We start from the raw sequence: 21214 nt of genomic DNA, 5'->3' as shown, positions 1-21214 counted from the left end.
CAGTATAAATTGGACTTTTCACAGATCCCAGGGAGTGCTGCTTCAGGGAGAATTTAAAATATCCTGCATGCAAATGGAACAGATCTCTCCCCACCCCCATCCTATATAGATCCAGTCTGTAATGAGTTAAATAATTCCAAGGGACAGTTTACGGCACAATATTTATCAGCTGATGACTGTCACTATTGTGCAATAGTGTGGACGTCAGACTGTCACAGATCACCTATCACACACAGAGACTTTGCATCACATGAATAAATCAGTGCAGGGAAGCTTATGAATCAACAGATTGCCATACCGACAGATTGCAGATTTGATGCAAGTCAGAGCACTGAAGGAGCCAAGGCAAAGGCTGCCTCACCAAGAAGACAGAAGAGTGAGCGAGACTGGTCAAGTGGAGCCCACCAATAAAACCAAGGGACCTGTCAGAGGGATTATGAAGAAAAGATCAAGCTGTCAGGATGAGAGGAGAGGGAGCATCAGAGTGGTCAGCAGGAACTCAGAGGTCAGGCACAGCACTTGAAAGGGATCAGAGCTAACATGCTCAGTCCTGGGGCGTGCTAAGACAGCATCAGTGCAAGTGTGAGAGCTCAAGCAGGGCATCTTAAGTGGGAAGAGAAAACATGAAAAATGTCATCAAATGCATGCAGCCTATTCCCCATAAAAAACCCCAAAGTTATTAAATGTAGGCAGGCCCCTGTGTGCCATCTGTGCCAAATACTACAGTTGCAACCAAGTATACAAATCTGCATAGTTGACTTTGTTTCCTTTTATTTAATTTTTGCTGGTAATTTCACATCATTTATTCTCCTACCAAGATCCAGTTGTGTAATTTAATTTTGTTGTTGTTGTTCTTGCAAAGGCCGGGGTAACAGGGCAGAGGTCCCATAGAAGGCCCTTTGCCCAATTGGAGCTGACACCAATTATGATATTCATTAAAGCTAGCAGCAGCATTACATTTGCTTCCCAGTCTTCTCCTTGAGACTCGAGGTGTTTTGCAATATTGCAAAGACAAAAGAGTAAACCTGGAATAATAATAAAAATGTCAGCCACGATCATCCATGGTAAAATGGATGGTAAATCTGTCTATTAGAAATGGCAGTGTTTCCCAAAACTGGGTCTCCAGCTGTTTATGGACTACAACTCCCACCATCCCTAGCTAGCAGGACCAGTGGTCAGGGAAGATAGTCCAAGCTGGAGACCCAAGTTTGGGAAACCCTGGTCTATGGTCCAAGATCAGAGTAGGTGCCCTGCAGACATGGCAACACCCACCCCAAAAGGACTAGAATTTAATTCCTGTGGGGTTATAATACCATTCACCCTACTGTTTGGGCAGCATTAACTGACTAGATTTTAACTGGGGATACAGTACAATAGTCAGAAGAAGTATAATAATTGACTTCCTGTTCCCAGAATCAAAATCTTCACAGGAACATTTTTCCAACATTTTGTACTTGTTCTGCAGTTATTTATTATGCCAATGATGAAGTGGCTGTGGGATAACAAAGCAAGAATGCACCATCTAAAGATAAAATATGTATTACACGTTCCATGCTCTCCAGCCAGAAAAATCCATTTATTCTGTTTTCAAGATTTGTTTGTGTGAGAGCACTTTCAAGGAGATTTTTCTCACACGTTTGACTATAACATCAAGAAAATGATAAATTAATCTACGTTCCTTAATAATAGTTTGGGGAAAAGAATCGTGTTTTTAAATAACAGCAAAGAACACTACAGAAAACAGGGGACAATGGGTGGGAACTGACTGTGTGAAGCTCTATTGATGAAATACCCCAGTCTAGATAAAAGTAAAGGTAAAGGGACCCCTGACCATTAGGTCCAGTCGTGACCGACTCTGGGGTTGCGGCATTCATCTTGCTTTATTGGCCAAGGGAGCCGGCATACAGCTTCCGGGTCATGTGGCCAGCATGACTAAGCCGCTTCTGGCGAACCAGAGCAGCGCATGGAAACATCATTTACCTTCCCGCTGGAGTGGTACCTATTTATCTACTTGCACTTTGACGTGCTTTTGAACTGCTAGGTTGGCAGGAGCAGGGACCGAGCAATGGGAGCTCACCCCGTCACAGGGATTCGAACCGCAGATAGTCATATGCAAACAGCAGATCTCTTGTAGATGGGATGGTGGGGTATCCCGTTCAATTTCAGCTGGAGGAACTGAGCCACACATAGAAGGGAAGTACTTTCATCATGTTATCCACACAGCAATAATACCTTTCAAAGTAGTCTCCCTCCTCAGCCATGGAGGCTGATACTGATCAGAATGTAAACTTGGCTGAGAGAGGATGTTTGAAAGAGACGTTCACAATGGTGTTTTGTTTCAAACAATGTCTTTGCTGAGAGGAGCTGTCCAGTCTATGCCACAAAGGCTCTTGGAAAAGATACATGGAATGTTTAACGTTTGGTAAGTAGGTCTTTCACTGTAGATGTACAACTGCAGATTTAATCATGAGGAGCCCTATGACTTCAGTGGAGAGTACTTGATCCATATGGACCATGCCAGACTATCTCCTGGGCTATTTGTTTTCATACTCAACTATAAACTGCAAAAAGTAGCTAGTAGTCATAAGTGTTTTTTGTCCGCCTCTAGGACTAAAGTCCTACACTACCTAAAGACCAATAAAGCTAAATATATGCTTTAAATGAGAGAGAATGCAAAACAAACAAAATCTATCTCAGCCTCCATCCAGAAAAGTATGTTTACAAAATGTCACACACATTTCCCCTGTGGCAAATATAAAAGAACATTGCTGCAAATATAAAAGAACATTGCTGCAAAATGCAAAATGAGGTTGTTAAAAATGTATACACATGGAAGATGCTGGGACATACCACAATTATCTCTGGTGAAGATGCTACTAATCTAATGCACATTTGTGGATATGTTCTAAGACATCATATACTGTACTTTATATATATTATTATTTCTTAAATTTGTATACTACTCTTCATCTGTACAGCTCCAGGCAGTTCACAACATAAATATATAGTGGTTTATCTCACTGTTCTGTGTAATCCTGAGTTAGTGCTACTTGGATATTTGGAACATGCTGGCTGTGACAAGAATTTTGATGGCAGTGTGTTGCAAGAGGGCAACCAAAATGGTCAAAGGCCTGGAAACGATGCCTTATGAGGAACGGCTAAGGGAGCTGGGCATGTTTAGCCTGGAGAAGAGGAGGTTAAGGGGTGATATGAAAGCCATGTTCAAATATATAAAAGGATGTCACATAGAGGAGGGAGAAAGGTTGTTTTCTGCTGCTCCAGAGAAGCGGACACGGAGCAATGGATGCAAACTACAAGAAAGAAGATTCCACCTAAACATTAGGAAGAACTTCCTGACAGTAAGAGCTGTTCGACAGTGGAATTTGCTGCCAAGGAGTGTGGTGGAGTCTCCTACTTTGGAGGTCTTTAAGCAGAGGCTTGACAACCATATGTCAGGAGTGCTCTGATGGTGTTTCCTGCTTGGCAGGGGGTTGGACTCGATGGCCCTTGTGGTCTCTTCCAACTCTATGATTCTATGATTCTATGATTCTAAGACCATAAGCCCCCTGCTCTGAAGCAGTGGGTTACAAAAGCCTGGGACACTGCTAAAATGGCAAAGATGACAGAATTGTAAAATAGGGAAACCACAACCAACATTTCCCTGAGGGGCTTTTCCACCACATAAAACTGCTGACGTAAAATGTGGGAAGTGGGCTTAACTTTACCCATAAATCTTTACTGCAAGGAAACATTTAGGGTTGGGTCCAGACTTAGCCACCCTTAGAGTAGTCCCACTGATCTACGCTACAAGTCTGCCATAGAATTTGAGTGCCAAACTTTCAACACTAACCTATCTATCTATCTATCTATCTATCTATCTATCTATCTAAAAAATAAAGTAAATAAGATATTTTACCAAGAATAAAAGAGTGTAGCAGAAAAAGTTGAGTCACCTCAGGCAGAGAGTGTTTTGCAGTATATCCTTACTCTTCCCTTTTGAGAATGCACTATTTCATTGCTATAGTAATGCAATTGTTATTTTTCTTAAAAGGCCATAATGTTAAGGGGAAGGAATTAAGGCCTTGTTACTGTTTCCAAAGAGAGATGTGGAAATTGACTTTATTTCAACTCCAGTTGACGTCATGAGAAGAGAGGTTACTGCAGATTGTTTCATTTTGTGCTGTGACTTGTACCTCAGAAATCTGACCCTTTTCAGATCCACATACTGATTGGTTGCCTAATCCATCTCTCCCCCCCCCCCCACAAGGCCAGTAAAGCAATAATATTATTTCTAAGGCTTCCCAGTTAATAGTGTCATGCTGCAATCTGTCAAGGAGGACATAATGCCCTCTGACGCAAAAGGGTGGTTTTCGTTGGTCTTTTTGCTGCCGTATGCTTCTGTGTTTCGATTTTTTAAATTTGAAATTAAGAGGTCTCCGGTGTTTTCCTACAATTACAAATTCCAGTGACTTCTATCTGAAATCTTCCCTTGTCCTACTAATTCTCTTCATAGTAGATAGACATCTGCCATCTCAGCTTAATTTGACTACAAAACCGCAAGGGCAGTATTCCTTAAATACAATCAGGGAGCTTAAATCTGAAGAAACTCATCATGTGCCTCAGCAGCCAAGTTTAACTGGGTTTGATTGAAATCAACCAAGTAGCAGAAAATGCTAACCATTGTGTTTCAGCTTCCATTTGAATACAGGAACAGAATCGGAAACTCCCTAACTGCAATGCTTGCTAATACTGATCTATAAATTTCTCATATGAACTTATGTTTGAAGGAGTAGGATCATGAGCAGCTTTCTGCATTGTGATGATTAAAATATGTGCTTAGTAGAGAAGCAAACGTAGACCTTAGATATGAAAAATGTCCTACAAAGACCTACTTTAGTGCAATAACAGCACTGCTCTGTACTTCCTCTGTTGCTCCCCTTTGAGTAAAATACTCTGAATTAAGCTTAGTTAACTGCCTGTGGTCTAAACCACTGTGCCTAGGGCTTGCCGATCGGAAGGTCAGCGGTTCAAATCCCTGTGACAGGGTGAGCTCCCGTTGCTCGGTCCCTGCTCCTGCCAACCTAGCCGTTCGAAAGCACGTCAAAGTGCAAGTAGATAAATAGGTACCACTCTGGCAGGAAGGTAAATGGCATTTCCGTGCACTGCTCTGGTTCACCAGAAGCGGCTTAGTCATACTGGCCACATAACCCGGAAAAACTGTCTCAGCCAGTAAAGCATGATGAGTTCTGCAACCCCATAGTCGTTCACGACTGGACTTAACTGTCAGGGGTCCTTTACCTTTACCTTTTTAACTGCCACCCAATAAAATTAAATGTATCAAAGTGCATTGGTAGGAGAGGGAGAATTTGAGGCATGATACAACAACCTCGCAGAAGTTATGCAGGTCTGGGACTACCTTTGCATGCCAACTGAATTCCATTGCTGAAAAAAGGTGAGACACAAACTTAATAAATAATGCCAAAAAAATTGCTGTTAACACATTATAGGCCACTTGGGGTATATCCAATACTCTACAAGGGTGGTTCCACTGGCATAACAGGACTTCCTTTCCTTTCCTCTCCTCCCCCAACTCTCCAGAGCCAATTTTGAGGATGTAAAGAGGGGCTAAAGAGGAAGTTCCATGGTGAACACAGAAGTCCATTATGCCAGCAGAGCTGCAGTGTTGGATATGGCCCAAGATGTTGTGGGTTATAATAAGTAAACGAAACCTACTGAAATGAAACAAACCAAAAGGATGGCAAGAAGCAGATCCAAATTATGAGTCACGATATTATTTTAAGCATTACGAATTGCATATATGTCAAATACTAAAACCCTTTGCCTTTATCCCAAAATCTAACACAACCCCAGTAAAGTTGTTGCCCACATCCCATCCCTTGTGACGTTCGTGTCTCCCTTTCCTTCTTTCCATTCATGGTCTCTTCTTCTGTTGAATTTGAGACTCTGAACTCCTAGAAACAAGGACTCATCTTTTGGCTTATGTTAGCTTATAAAGCACCAGGGACATTGATTGTAAAGAAAATAATAACTAGGATGATAGCATTCTCATGTCACTGCCTAACAGCAGGTTCAGGCAGCATGCAATTTGATAGCCAGCAAGCACTTCCAGTAATATCCAAAAAAAAAAAGCCACAGCTGAAAATCCACCAAATTGATGCTCCCCATGAATATTTCCCTAGATGTTAAGTGGCAATTTCTAAACCACGCCTCTCTTCACAGATAAACAATTTGCTTATGCAATGAATTTTTCCTTGTTAGGAAGAGTGACTACAACTTCACAAAGCCAGCAGCACACACACAAATGTCTTCCCTCCAACAATAAGTAGGTCATTGGTTATCCCGTAAATTGAACAAGGAAAAGATGAGGGATGGGTTGAGTGGATCTTTTTTTCTTTTTTTGCCCACAGATGTTATTTTTAGCTCAGTTCTCACTTGATGAAGGACAAAAATAAAACCTTATGCATTTTTCATGGCATGCCGGCGTGCCAAATTGAGGCCCTCACAATGTGCCCTTGGCTCGATACATTTTTAATAAGCTGTACCCAGCAACAAAATGAATAGTCCATTTTGGGTCTCACATTCAGAGTCCAAGCCTGTGGGCATAGCTACAATTAGGCATAGCAACCCTACAAACACTTACGCAGGAGTAAGCCCCATGGAACCCAATTTTGGAATAGATGTGTCTAGAATTGTGCATTACAGCTCCTGCGGCATGAACTGAAATGAGCAGGCCAGCCATACATGTTCATTCCGCAAGTTATTCAACTAAGTAATTGTGCTATTGCAAGGATTAGCACTAGCACAGTGGGATTCTGCAGACACTCCTGTGCTCATGCTCTCCACTTTTGCACTTTCTTCCCTTCATATCTCCTCATCTCCACTTGATAGTGCCATTGGGGGGGGGGGAATATGAAACTGCAGGAAAGGAGGGTAGCACTGCAGACTTTTGCTCCCACTGGAAAAATGTGTAGATCCAGCACAGTCTTCATTCCTGACCACTGGCAATACTGGCTGGGGATGATGGTAACTATAGTCCAGCAACATCTATAAACCATAATTAAACTAAACTAGTTAAACGAGGCTTCCTCAACCTCGGCCCTTCAGATGTTTTTGGCCTACAACTCCCATGATCCCTAGCTAGTAGGACCAGTGGTCAGGGATGATGGCAGTTGTAGTCTCAAAACATCTGGAAGGCCGAGTTTGAGGAAGCCTGCATTAAACCATTGGCCATCTAACTCAGGATTGTTCAGATTGGCTGGCAGTGGGTACCAAGGATTTCTGGTAGGGATCTTTTCTGGCCCTACCTGGGTTGAATCTGAGATCTCCTGGTTGCAAAGCAGATGCTCTACCACTGAACCACAGCCTTGAGATGCTACAGTGTGACTATGCAGTGTGTTAGTGTACACAGCTGAAACTGCAGATTCTCTACAGTGAAATTGGTCTACTGGGTTTCATCCAATGGTGTCCATACACGGCTGAAATGGACTTCTGCTCATGCAGTGGGGTTCCCACTCTTCCTCCTCTATGCAGCCACCTAAAATCTGCTCTGGAGGATTGGCGGACTCTCCAGAGCAGAACTGGAGAAGGAAGGAGGAAGTTTGCTTGTATATTGTTTAATTACACCCACTGTGTATCATTCCTCCAGGTTTCCATGAGGGATTTTTCTTGAAAGCATCAGAAAATAGAGTGGCATTCTTCTGGTGTTGTCAAGGTCCAGAAGAGTAACTTAGTGGAAGTGTTGGCTTCTTCTGAGCTGAACTGCCTTACAAGAGAAGTCTACAACTTCAGAAGATACTATCATTAACTGTAAAGGCTGGTGTTGAGACAACTTCTTAAAAAAAGAAGAAGTACAAATCAGCCAGCATAAATACAGCTACAGAATCCCCATGGGTGTCTGGTTGTTTCCACAATACTAAGGCAAACAGAAGCTGGCCAAAATTGTTCCTGGGAGTTGTGATGGATTGAGAAAATCAATGGTTGACCTTAGAGCAAACATGCTTAACTATGGACACAGTAGTAGATTTCTTACAGAAGAAATGTAGGAGTGCATTCAACACAGAAGGCTCTTCTGCAGGAGTGAAAAGCATTGTTATTTGGGCTGCAAGTACCATTTATGTTATCTGGTTTCCCAAAATAGTTAGCTGATTTCTGATTTTAACATTTTGCATGGTTTTTATCATATTTTTTTACGTATAACATTTTGCTTTGTTGTTTTGTGAACAGTGATATATACCGTATTTTTCACCCTATAGGGCGCACCGGCCCATAGGGCGCAGCTAGTTTTTTTGGGGGGGGATAAAGAAAAAAAAATATTTCCCCCCCAGGCTTCCCCTGACCCCAGCCCCCAGAACAGGCTGCTATCCGCAAGCCTTGGGAGAGCAGTGCGAAGTCCCGCCGGGCTCCCAAGGCTTGCGGAGAGCTGCCCGAAGCCCGGGGTGCGAGAGGGGTCGGTGCGCACCGACCCCTCTCGCTCTCCTGGCTTCAGCGAAAGCCTGCATTCGCCCCATAGGATGCAAACACATTTCTTCTTCATTTTTGGAGGGGGAAAAGTGCATCCTATAGGGCAAAAAATACGGTAAATATTTTAAAAATATAAATATTTATAAATATTTTATAATTAAATACATTTACAAAGTACTGTTAGGTTATGCAATCTATTCCCCCACCCCCACCCCAGATTTGGCCACCTTGTATTTCATCTTACCCTGGAATATCAGACACATTTAAGTGGGCTCCTAGCCTACTTTAAATATCAGAAGATGAAAGAACCGCACTCAAGTTTTTATCAACTGAAAAGGTAATTACACTAAGCTTACTGCCTATAAAGTTCTGTATCTTTAGAAACCACATGTCTCAGGATGTATCAAATTATCCATTCCATTTCATGTGAAGCACAACCTGGGTGTGATCTTGCCACATACCAGAAATGGGGGAAATAGCAGCAAATTTCAAGTACTTTACTATCCTCAGTTGCCAGTTATTTAAACACAAACTACTGACACCCTTAGAATCACAAGAGATTTGTCAACAGTTTCCTGTGTTGTCCACTGAGAGAAAGAGCGCAACTGTTTTAAGAAAAAAGAAAGAATGCAGCTAAAGGACCTGTCTCAATTGTGGTACAGATGTATCACACATTTGACAAGAAGCATGCAAGGGGCAGGGAGGTAGATATTTCAGTTTTGTGTTATTTGAGACAGAAAACAAGTCACTTTTTACTTAGCAGGAAGCACCCACAGGGTGCTAATAAGAGCACTGCTGACTGTCTTGGCTTAAGCGCTAAGCTTCTGTCCAATTGCAGAGCTACAATAGCCAACAGCTTACATTAATTCCTGGTTGGGTTTAAAGAATTCACATTGAAACGGCACAAATTCTTAACACTGAAGGGATTAGTCTCCCTTCGTATTTGCAACATTACAACATGGATTCTGCACGGCAATTGAGAGAAGCTTTTGCTTCGCTAAAAGTTAAGAATGCACTCTTAATGATTCCGGCGTACATATGCTCATGGAAAGCTAATTAGGGCCCCTGTAGTGCAGACTTTGGCTTTTTGTTCAGTCTTCTCCAAACTGAAAACACAGTGTTCAGGAAGCCCTGCTGAGTGGTCTAGATTCAGAAGAGCCAGCTTGTTTCTTTGTATTGCCAGCAATTCTGCATTGTTTCTTAGATGCAAAGCAGGCAAACATTATAATATACATGGAAAATGTGTGTGTTTATATGCATATCTCCAAGTAGTGAGAGACTCCAAGGGTCCCTGTGCTTACCTCCTATGTAGCAGCCATGTGAGCTTGGTGGGGGAAAGGCCACTGAGCAACTTCTTGGGATATGCTTAATTTTGGTACTTAACTAGTCAGCCAAAGCCATTGCCTTAACAAAGAAACTGGTCTGGAAAGCTTCCTCCTATGCATTCTCTCCTCACAGATGCGTGTGGTGGTCCCAGAGGAACAACCCCACCCAGCTTCATTCATTCCTGCATGTATTTTTGGCCCTAATACTCAGGATGTTTGTTTTGGCCATTGATTTGGTCTAATGCTAACTTCATCCCTACCCATTCCCATCTGCATCTGATCATATCCCCATTCCTACATCAGTAGCTTTCCTCCTCAATGTCGCGCATTAGGTCACGAGTAAAATGCCTTTGCCCTGCCCCAGTCACCTGCTTCCCCTGTTTCTCCAGCAATTGTACAGAACACTCCTTATCATGTAGAAGAACTTATTTGAAGTAGTGGTGATTGACACCATGTAAATCGTCATATAAACATACGTAGCACTAAGTAGTGACAGAACTTTCTCATGCAGCAGATTAACCAGCAATACCGAAGTAGAAACACATTCAGGTTTTTGTCTCTTTGTTCCACAGCAGATTGGCAACCTTTGAAAAGCGGCAAGCTCCACAGAACTGCTGCTTGGGAAATTTGGCTCACAGCCAGACCAAAGGTAATCAATTAAGCCAGAATTAAAATGCCATTTTCCAAGTTTTGCAAAATGACAAAGAGCTTGATGCAAGCTGACATCGGAAAGGTTATGCTCCTCAGAGCTTAACATTTAACAAAGGAATGGCTATAAAATTACAGCAAATGCCACTGTGTGTCACGATCTTTCTCGTACCACAAGACTCTCCGGTGCTTATTTTCAGTAAATAAGGAGCTAGGCTTCAGTCTTACCTGGGAATAGCTTCCACTTAATGGTCTTAACCCATAAAGGCTTACTTCTAAGTAGACTTGCTACTCCACCATCAGAGGCAGCATTTTTTCTGAATGCCAGTTGCTGGGAACTGCAGGAGGGGAGACTGCTCTCGCACTCGCTTCCTGCTTGTCTGCTCCCATATGCGAACTTTCCATAGGCATCTGGTTGGCCACTGTGAGAACAGGATGCTGGACTAGATGGGACAGTGGCCTGATCCAGCAGGCTTTTCTTATGTTCTTAATTCCCAGTGGGAAATCTGCACAAAGTTGCTTTCAAAAATCTGTTACTAATGTAAAAGATATGCTGTACAAATGAATTTTCCAAAGTATTGTGAGCTAGTGATAAGTTGATTTTAAAAATATTTATGTTTTTGCTAGTACCATAATGATTATCTTTTATCTGGAATGAAACATAAGGACTGTAGAATAACATTTCCTAGAAAATAGATCTGTACAAATAAAGTGAGTCATTTTAAGACAGAGTCCTCCTACCAATAATAAGTTCTTGTAAAAAGACAATGGAATGCTAGATTACAGTTAAGAACATATTGATCCCTGTCTGTACTTCCTGCATTTCAGTACCTCACTGTTTATAATTTCCCCCAGCATATGTGTTTGTACTCCAGTGCTTATGTCTTATTAGTCTTCAGTTCAAAACCCCTAGTGCCTTATAAAAGTTGAAGGGTTTTTTAAAAACTATAATTTCTCATACTTATCTGATTCCCTTGTCCCCCAAAACTGGCTACCATATCTGCAGGCAGCAAAAATAAGGGGAGGGGGGATTTCAGTGATTTTTCACAAAAGAGTAAGAAAATCTGGTGCTTACCAAGTAGCGGCACTCCTCTGGGAGGCTGATAGTGGCTCCCATTTACCCTAAATGCCAACTTGGAAGAGACTATGCAGAACTGGACAAATTGACTGGGAAGATTAGATATCAACGGGATCACAAGTTCATCGAGGACTGGGGAAAGTTTACAGATTATCTGAAAAGCATATGTGATGAACAGACAACGCTAGTGGGATTTAAAGAGGCTTTGTGAAAGTTAAAGATGTATTGTAAAAAAGAAATAGAACTGAAAGGATAACATTAAATGGCAATATTAAATTTAGAGAATGCACAAAAATAGAAAATATCGATGACTGATGGAGAAGCTGGTGGAAGTCCAAAAAGCTGAAATTTGTGAATATTGTTTGATTTGTGCCCCTATACAGGGATGTTTGGACTTTCCGAGTCTGGCAATGGGCCGTGAGATGTTTGGAGCTGTGGGGGCTCTCAATTTTGGAGAGATTCTGAAACATGTTTTTAAATACCACATGGAGTTGAGTCTGGACTGGAGTCAGGAAAGGGGGCTGATTTGTTGAAAAGGGTCAAAAACATCACTAAGCTGGAGTTCCCACGAGTGAAAGGAGAATATGAAGAAGAGCTGCGGAAGGGACATGGAAGAGATTTAAGGGCCTCGGATATTAGGTTACCAGGTTAATGCGCTAGATTGATGGGATAAAAAGGACTGACAAAACCCGGGACCAGGAGGAAGGGACGCTGGATGAAGATCGGATTGTTTTTATTTCTCTTTTTATTACCAGGATTGTTTTATAAAATTGATGAATGTTAGAAAAATGTTGGAACGAAATTACTTGGCTCTAGTAAAAATGTTCAAAGAATTAGGTAAGAATATTAGGGTTGTGAGAAGTTGGTAAAAATAAGATTTAAGGTTTAAGTTTTTAAGGTTCTATATAAGATAAGATGAAAATAGATTAAGGTAATGTAATGACAGAATATTATGAAATATGGAAAGGATTTGCTGTGATAATTATTAACCAGGATACAAAAAAAGGGAGGAGGAGGTCAAAGAAAGAAGGTAATGAGAGTTGAGAATTTGAGAATGATGGATTTATTTTTGTCTGTTTGCGGTGTATTTTTGTTTTTTGAATTTGTATTGTTTGATGTGGTTTGTTTTTTTCCCTTTTTTCCCTTTTTTTCTTTTTTCTTTTTCTGCTTTGTTTTTTCTCTGTAACTCAAAAATTTTCAATAAATATCATTTAAAAAAAACAAAAAGCTGAAATTTGTGAATATTGTTTGAGATGGCAAATTTGTAAAAGGAAAAAAATTAATAAAAATTATTATAAAAAAAAAATGCCAACTTGGAAGAATGCTATGTAATGGCATAGTGTCATTACCACAGGCCTTCTGAGAAATAAAATGGCAGCTGCCAGTCCCCCAAAAGGGTGCAGTCACAAGTAGGTAGTCACTGCTGTTGCAAGACAAGCCACAGAGAGTTATAGGAGTAAGTTTCAAGGCAACTTTCACATGCACGCACACACCAAAACTGAAGCCAGAAATTCTTACTAGAAAACATTTGGCTTAGGCTTAATAGTTCCTTGGCTTTTCAAGGAGGCTTAATGCCTCTGAATTCCTTGAACAATTATAAAATAAGAGGTCTTCATCTAAAAATCGGCTCCTCTAGCTTGGGGAAGCAAAGTCTGCTGCCAGTTTCCTGAGCTAACTTTGAACTAAATGAAAAATGCAGAATCTAATTTTTCAAAGGCAGCCTGCCAGTGTATAGATGTTGTGCATGGGTTTTTTATTATTATTATTATTATTATTATCATGCGATCATAACAGTTTCCAAAACCATTACCCTTCAGATGGCACCAATTTATAATCATGATCCCTATGTCATTTTGATGGTGCTGACTGAAAAGTTACAAGGTTAATTTCATTAGAAATTGCTGTGTGTAATACAGAACTGCAAACAAGAAGAATATTCACACAGTGCCAAACAATGGTACCACACAATGCCTTCCAATGAAGAAAAATGAGTGAGAATGTGCACATAATAAAATTAGGAAGTCAGCAGAGCAGTGGGGGTTGGGACGGGGTGGGGGGAGAATGGTGGCATACGATTTACTCCTTCCTGGTAACATCTAGCATAATGCAATTCCTAGCATGATATTGTTGTACTGTCCATTGCCAGTGGCACCATCAGAGTAGGGCAGGAGGGGCATCCAAATGCATTAGGACTGGCCTACCACATTTTAAAATAGGTGAACAAATCTGCAGCGAATGGTGTGGTGGGCTACACTGCTCACCTGACCTCCCTCTGGCTGAGTCATTGCTGCATACCAAGACAGAAGGGTGAAGGGACAAGGTAGTGGCGAAGTTGGTGTGGCACAAATGTGCCAGCAAGAGGACCAGATTTGACCAAGCCCTGACCTTGCCACCACCTCACCCTTCTCCCTCTCTAATCCCACTATAGAGCAGCATCTCAGATGGAAGGAGGTCAGGTGAGCGACGCAGCCACACAATGACATTTGCTACTGGAAATCATGCACATTTACCATCTTGAGAGTGTGGCCCATGTAAGGCGTAATCCAAAGTGTAAAATTATCTAAATGACCACTGTCCATTTACATGCTTCCATTGCATAACATTGGTCACTGGCAGTGGGGAATTGATGAGGAAATCATAAAGGGAAAGGGAAAGATACCCCTGACTGTTAGGTCCATCTGCGGATGACTCTGGGGTTGCCAGTGTTTGTCCGCAGGCAGCTTCTGGGTCATGTGGCCAGCATGACTAAACCACTTCTGGAGAACCAGAGCAGTGCATGGAAACGCTGTTTACCTTCCTGCCAGAGCAGTACCTATTTATCTACTTGCATTTGACATGCTTTTGAACTGATAGGCTGGCAGGAGCTGGGACCGAGCAACGGGAGCTCACCCCATTGCAGGGATTCGAACTGCCAACCTTTGATCGGCAAGCCCTGGGCTCTGTGGTTTAGACCACAGTGCCACCTGCATCCCAAGGAAATCAAACTCTGTATTATTTGAAAAGGGAAGGGAAAGAGGCAAGGAGTGGTGATAGTGCCATTTCCCCTTGAAGCATCTATCTGTCTGTCTAGCCCAGCCATTCAGTCTACTCCAGCATCTTGTTTTCTATAGTGGCCAATCAGATTTATCCAGGAAGCCCACAAGCAGAGCATGAAGGCAACTAGTACCCAGATGCATAACAGACTCAAAGTCATAAGTGGCATGAGCACCTGCACTTAAATTAAAAACAAAAACTGGAAGCCAAACAGAGATCAGGTCATAGGTTGCTTTGTAATAGGTTCACCAGTGTGTGCACTGATCACATTAGGCTTGCTGCTACCAGCAACCCACATGATGATATCCAATGTTAGTCATGCTCAGAGTAGACCCTTTGAAATCTGGGTACGACTAACAATGGGGATAACCTATATATTTTTCTCTTAACAGGAATAAAACCAGGTCTTAGTGATCCACCCATTTTTTTAGTCCACCATTTTTTTATCCCACCTTTTAAAATATTTTTTAGACAGCTGCTAGAGATTGATCACAGTTCTTGAAAATCAATAGTGACTCCAACAGTAACATTTGTTAGTTGCTTCTGTAGCTGCATCTTCCAGAACAAGTATTGTTGAACACACATTGAGTTTAAGACGTACTACTGAGTATCTGATTGTTCACAAGTTGTTCCTTGTTCTGGCAGTTCTTTTACAGGTACCAAGATCAGTTCTCTGAGTAACAGCCGTTCTCTGGGTTTCAGGAATCACAAGGCTCATGCAGTTGTGATTCAGAGTGAGTGATTAGATATCAAAAGGATACAGTGTTCTTTCTGACCCATATTACTAAAATTATTAAAATTAGTCATTTTTGGCGTAAAGATTTTCACAACAACATGCGATGTGAAGTTTGTAGATTTTATCTTTTCACTTTTCAAAGATATCTGATTTTGAAGAAATTAAATGATGAATTTATAGTACAAAGCTTGGAAAAATCTCCCATTTTTGGTGATGAGCTCCAAATGTTTAGAATCCACATCTTGGGAAGAGATTAATACATTATATTTCAAAGTCAGGAACAGGCAAATCTATCACATTTACCCTACCATTATTATGCATCATGTCATCTAGCAAACTGTATCTCATCAAATTCTTTATTTTATTATGACCATATTGGTAGCATATTGGAATGTTGAACATAACAAGAAGCATGTTCATTAAATCAACTGAAGAAAAAGCAATACAGATTGCTGTTGACATTCCTTTCTGTTTTTCACATCTTCCCCTTTCCTTTTCCAATTAGAGCTGCAGAGTAGAGCCAATCTCTGCTGAAAGGAGCAGGGCTTGCATTGGGCACCAAATTTAAACAGCAAACCCTGTTAGAAAGCAGCAATTGGGAGTATATGTCCAAGGGTGCCCAAAGGATTTTCTGGACCCAGTACACTGTATGCAAATTGAGCTTTCCATCCCATTCACAAAACTGGAAGTGAGAAATACTCATTGATCTAATTCATCTCACTCCATGATTTACCAGTATATTCCAATCTATCTTCTGCCCATCCCTGTTCTAATCTACCCTAGGTTTCTTCAGTGATAAAATACTATCAATCTTTCATAGAAAGGCAATAAAACAAACCCATCAAAGAGCTAAGAGCAAGAAGGGAAAAGCACCACCTTTTAAGAGTGAAAGGCATTCATGAAACATAGGTCACAGGTTATGTCCAGACTGTTGTGTTGATGTATTCATGAGACAAATTGTTTTCTGGAATTTAAGCAGTTTGGGGCTCGGGGTCACAGTAATTCTGATTTCCACAAATCAGCTGGATCAATGTAGCTCTGAGATGTGAAACACTCCAGTCATGAGCAAATGCCTACTCTATTTGATTTGGCCCATCTGTGATCTCAGTCCAATCATGTGTGAAATTAGATAGTGATCGCTGTTAAGCTCTTAGAGAACAAAGGTCGTATCCATGATATTGAGCTAGTGAAGTTATCGTCAAAGTATTATATTAATTGTCATTCTCTTTAGCGAAAGAGACCAAAGAGTAAAAGTGAATGACTGTCAGAGGAAGACAGTCTGTGGCTTTTCCTCACCCCAATAGTGTGAGGTTCAACAGAAGGACAAAAAAATGCCTTAACCTTGCTTCTTGCTGGCCTTGATTTGATTCAGCTTACCAGGGAGTGGGAGAGGGGTGAGAGATCAACTATTCCATAGACACTATAAAGATAGTATCGATCACAGTTTTCGTAAAGAGGAGATATATAGATTTAAGTCACACATGTGCACCAAAACATTCAGTGTAGTAAGCTGTCATAGGGATGGTTATATTGCTGTCAATTATTGGGGGGGGGGAGTGCAGGAAACCATGGCAAAGTGGTTCTGAGTGCTCATGGCATCATGGTGGTACAGTTTTCCTTTCCTCCTGGTGGATTTGCTGCACTTTATGAGTTGTTGCTTCTGAGGCCTCCTGATCCTCAAGAGGAATCCAAAGTATTATTCCATAAACTGGCAGAAATGTTGCTGGATAGCGGTTCAGGGCAATTTTATATAATGGCTGTTGTAAAATATATACCGTATTTTTCGCCCCATAGGGCGCACTGGCCCATAGGACGTACCTAGTTTTTTGGGGGGGGAATAAAGGGAAAAAAATATTTCCCCCCCCCCCCAGGCGCGGGGCTGGGGAAGCCCGAGCTTCCCCCGACCCTAGCCCCCAGAACAGGCAGCTCTCTGCAAGCCTTGGGAGACCGGCGCGGCTTCCCGCCGGGCTCCCACGCCTTGCAGATATCTTCCTGAAGCCCAAACCAGGTTGGGGAACAGTGGGATGGCGGCACTCTGCCTCCCCACTGTCCCCCGAGCTTATGGGGCTGGCGGTGGGGAGAAGCACGCTTCTCCCCGCCGCCAGCTTCCAAACCAGGTCGGGGGACACCGGGATGGCGGCGTTCCGCCTCCCTGCTGTCCCCCGAGCTTGTGGGGCTGGCGGTGGGGAGAAGCACGCTTCTCCCCGCCGCCAGCCTTCAAACCAGGTCGGGGGACAGCGGGATGGCGGCGTTCTGCCTCCCTGCTGTCCCCCGAGCTTGTGGGGCTGGCGGCAGGGAGAAGCGCACTTCTCCCCACCGCCAGTCTCCAAACCAGGTTGGGGAACCGAAGCCCAGGGCGCACTGTGCAGCGCGCCCCAGGCTTCAAGATGCAGGCTGCTATCCGCAAGCCTAGGGAGCCCGACGGGAACTCCCCCGGGCTCCCAAGGTTTGTGGAGAGCTTCCTGAAGCCTGGAGAGCGAGAGGGGTCGGTGTGCACCGACCCCTCTTGCTCTCCAGGCTTCAGCGAAAGCCTGCATTCACCCCATAGGACGCAAACACATTTCCCCTTCTGGAGAGGGAAAAGTGTGTCCTATAGGGCGAAAAATACGGTATATATAAAATCTGATAGTGCAAGGAGGATTCAAATTGTCTTTGCCTGAATGCCACAACAACAACAACCCTTCAGACCTTCCCATTCAATGTGGGAACATTGGGGGTGTCACTCAAAGGGCAGGGATATTAGAGCAGGGCTGGGAGGCACAGTCCCTTCCGCAATTCATGCCCCAACCCCAGTCTATGAGTGGGGAGCTCTAGCAGTGGGCAGCTCCCCTCTTCTTCCCTGGTTCAGATCATAGTTGGGCTCTACAACAATTTTCTTCCAAAATTGGAATATGGAGCTGCTTGTCCTGAGTCCAATTATGAACAAAAGGTGGAGCCCACTTTACTTTCAATTACACAATCAGAAGTGCAATAATTTTGAGTCCTTTAGCCCACCCCCTATAAGCCCTCCTCACTTAGCAGCAACTGTTCCAGTAAGAATAGGACAGAGGGAAGCCTATCTTCATCCTCTCCTAGGTACCTGGAACACTGCTGCAGCAGCCTCTCAGGTGCCTGGGAGGGCAGAGGAAGAAAAGGGAGAAAAACTCTCCTCAACCACTGCTGGAGCAACAGCAGCTACTGTAGTTGCAACTTGGTACGGGCATTGCTGGGTGGGTGGGTGGGTGGGTGGGTGGCTGGCTGGGAGACATCTCAAGCAAAATAATAAATTAGGGCTCATAATGCTTCCCTCATATTTAAGGTGAACATTAAGAGTAACCAAGGTGCATATTCCAGACAAATGAGTTACAAACCTGAGGTACATTGTTATTTATTTCAGCAGAGGCTATTCCAGGGGTCCTCAAGGTTAACCTTGCCTGGGCTGGTTCACTCCAGCAGAGATCCCTCTGTGGGCCAGATTGTACTCGTTTTCTGGCATCTGTGTCTGTGCAGATGCGATTTCTGGCACCGCAGAAGCAAGTCCCCGTGTCGTGCTGCACCAGTTTAGCGCAGCACATGGGGACTCGCTGAGCGGGCAGCTCGGTTCAGGGGCAGCTTGTTGGCCGTTTAAATGACCCCTGTGGGCTGCTTGTGGCCCATGGGCCTTAGGTTGCCTACCCCTGGGCAAAGGTGTCAGGGGCTTTGAAGACACTCGAACTCAGGACGCAAGGGAGAAACGTGCTAGGAGGAAGGCACACTTGGTAAATCCACACCATGATCAACTCCCACCCAGAAATCAATGTCCCCACTGTGGAAGGACGTGTGGATCCAGAATTGGCCTCCACAGTCACTTATGGGCTCATGGTTAAAACTGTGTTTATGGAAGACAATCCTACTCAGCTATGAGTGATCGCCAAAGAAGAAGAACCCCTGAGCTATTCTATGTTCTCTCTTTTCCACCCAGGACTTTAGCCATGTGATAGAAAGTGTGAAAGAAAGGGACTACTGTCATTTTGGGAACAAGGCTAGAGACAGCTCTCTCCATGACACGCTGTCCTTTTCTCAGTTCTTAACTGTGGTGGCAGCTGAGGGAGAGAAGGCCCACCACCTCAGCTATAATGAGTTAATGGGGGGGGGGGACACATTTGAGATCAAGACCAGTATGCCTACTGTATTTTAACAAGCTTCATTACTGGTACATTGGCTATGAAAGAGAGTGTTCAAGTCTAACAATCGTTAAACTTCCTGGGACATTAAGTTCTAAAAATAAGAGAGGCTGCTAATGAAGAAATTGTGCAATCTAAACTGGTCTAAATTGACTGGCTGTGCATCAACTTGCTGCATGTTAACTATTAATTCCAAATGCACTATTACAGACGGAGAGATTTGGATAACTAGCTTGCTTACATTTAAAAATACCCAGCCTGAAAAATCGAAGCAAGTAATTAGTAAGTGCCACATCTATGATGCAATGCCCCCTAGCACTCTCCTGCTTCCTAACAGAGATTGTGGTGCTTTTAGCAGAATAACACAAGGGCTAGGGAATAGGGAGGGGAGAAGGAAAGGTAAGAGTTATACATTTTGTAGGACTACGTTCATACATTGAAGACACGTGTGAACAATAATGGGTGTGTTGCTGTGTTCATTTTCTTGGTTATAATGCTAGCGATTCTCAGATGAAGATGATGGAGTTTTCGGAGCTAGCCGACCTGACTGGAAGAGCCCGCAACCAGAAGGAGGAGTAGTACCAGGACGAGTGGATGAAATTCAAAGACTATTTAGTTAAATATGCTAAGATAACTTAATTGGAAAAACTTGCAAATACCAGATAGGCTTAGGATTTAAATATGTGATATTAGAGAATAATATGTTTAAAGTTAAAATGAAAAAAAAAGATGTTAAGTGACTAAGTTAATTTTATGAGGAAAATTGGTTTTGGAAAACTGTTACAATGATATACAGTAGTACCTCTAGTTACGTACTTAATTTGTTCTGGAGGTCCATTCTTAACCTGAAACTGTTCTTAACCTGACGTACCACTTCAGCTAACAGGGCCTCCTGCTGCCGCCACACAATTTCTGTTCTCATACTTAAGCAAAGTTCTTAACCCGAGGTACTATTTCTGGGTTAGCGGAGTCTGTAACCTGAAGCATATGTAACCTGAAGCGTATGTAACCCGAGGTACCACTGTACAATGAAATTCAGCCAGGGGGATTCGATGAAGTCATTTAACAATGTCACCAAGATCGGATTAAGTACAGTTAAGATGTATGTTTGTTTGTTTGTTTAAAATTCTGGAAAATCAATTGAAAAAATAGAAAAAATATATATAATGCTAGCAATTCTGCTCATGTTTCTTACATTCCTTTTACAGTGCTTTTTTATTGATATCATGCCAAGTACCCTTCACAACCATGGTCATAGTGTGACATAACAACAGGTGTCATTGGACATGTCATTACCACTACCCACCCCACCTCCTTGATGTCCATGATTGCTCCTGCTTCCCTGTGATGCACCCATGAAAATGGTGGGAAAGAAATTTATGCCAAAATACTGCCCCCAAATTTTGTCCCATGATTTTCTGAGTTAATAGGCTCGCAAGTATATTTTCTCTGGAAGCAATTAACACTGAAATTGGCACTAAACTTCCACTAGGTTTCCAAAGTGACTTCTCCGTCCTGTGAAGAGCAGCAGCTGTGGTGGCAGGGTGTGGAGGCTGGGCACCCACAGCAAAAATGGCGACAGTGAGCCTTTACACATATTATCTCAAACCCCAAATACACAGTTGGAAAGATTTTTCCAGCAACTGGAATCGGAGCCTGCTTAGCCATGGCAGATCTTTCCTTCCTAAGAATAGTCTGTTAGATAAAAGGAATGGATGAATAGCTTTGTCTATGAAAATGTGAGGTTCTGTTCATTTACATCTATCTGATT

At 42.6% G+C, this 21214-nt stretch overlaps 1 protein-coding gene and 1 long non-coding RNA gene across 2 annotated transcripts in view; one reads left to right on the top strand and one right to left on the bottom strand.

Annotated features, from left to right (window-relative positions):
- Positions 1 to 21214, bottom strand: part of STK32C (serine/threonine kinase 32C) — a 160140-nt gene that overhangs the window by 86067 nt on the left and 52859 nt on the right. The gene's annotated exons all lie outside the window — the stretch shown is intronic.
- LOC310708135 lies at positions 370 to 20163 on the top strand. Its single transcript, XR_014526859.1, has 3 exons — positions 370 to 505; positions 10379 to 10455; positions 19944 to 20163. It is a non-coding gene; the product is annotated as an uncharacterized lncRNA (long non-coding RNA).

This window comes from Podarcis liolepis, assembly GCF_965112155.1.
Source record: "Podarcis liolepis genome assembly, chromosome: 5".
In the NCBI taxonomy this organism is placed as follows: Eukaryota; Metazoa; Chordata; class Lepidosauria; order Squamata; family Lacertidae; genus Podarcis; species Podarcis liolepis.
This window is presented reverse-complemented; position numbering and strand designations above follow the sequence as displayed.